This window comes from Myotis davidii, unplaced genomic scaffold, assembly GCF_000327345.1.
Source record: "Myotis davidii unplaced genomic scaffold, ASM32734v1 scaffold937, whole genome shotgun sequence".
In the NCBI taxonomy this organism is placed as follows: Eukaryota; Metazoa; Chordata; class Mammalia; order Chiroptera; family Vespertilionidae; genus Myotis; species Myotis davidii.
In genome coordinates, this window is record NW_006288252.1 from 933,354 (window position 1) to 934,111 (window position 758).

The window sequence follows — 758 nt, forward strand, 5'->3', positions numbered from 1 at the left end:
TGCGCTCTGGGCCCCTGTTCTGGAGGCCCCGGCTCAGGGGCGGGGAGTCCTAGTTGCTGGTGACAGAGGAGCAGGCGGCCCTGTCTGCCGTGGGGGTCAGCAGGGAGCCCCAGTGTAGCTCACACGTGGGGAATAGCGAAGCATTCGCAGCGCTGTGTCCGCGCTCCAGGACCGCAGGACACCCCACACTCATTGGTCATTTCCCCGAAATTCAACCTGAACTGATGTTTGCTTCAGCTGCGCCGAGGTCTGGGCGCAGAACCGGGAAGGGTGCACCCCCATACCCTGCGCCATGAGGGCCCCGCTGGGCTGGCCCACAGCTTCTGCTCTGCTGCCACCTCCGCCCGGCCCGGGGCACTCGCTGTTGGTGTGTGTCCACTCGCATTTGGCCGATGGGGTGGCAGAGCTGGGGCACATGGCAAGCCTGTCCCCCCTCCTGCGTGGGCAGGGGGCGCTCACCCTGCTCCCCACGCACGGCCATCCCTCCCTGGGCAGAGCAGCCTCGCTCCCACCACCCAGGCTCGAGGGCTCCTGACCCCCAGGGCTCCGAGCCTCAGTCAGGACCCTGAGTTAGTGCCCCCAGAGGAAGCGGGGGGATGGGGCACCAGGGCCACATGGGGGGCGTGCCTGCACTACAGGCCAGGATGCTGAGCCCCTGGCAGCGGCACTGGGCACCCGGGCTGCCAGGCGGCGCTGAGTTCCTCAGGCAGGGGTCCCCGGCTCCCGGCACAGGGCTGTCCATCAGGGCCTGGCTCAGA

At 68.9% G+C, this 758-nt stretch overlaps 1 protein-coding gene across 1 annotated transcript in view; it reads left to right on the plus strand.

The window, feature by feature from the left end:
• CPZ (carboxypeptidase Z) overlaps positions 1-758 on the plus strand; it is a 22,715-nt gene that overhangs the window by 3,683 nt on the left and 18,274 nt on the right. The gene's annotated exons all lie outside the window — the stretch shown is intronic.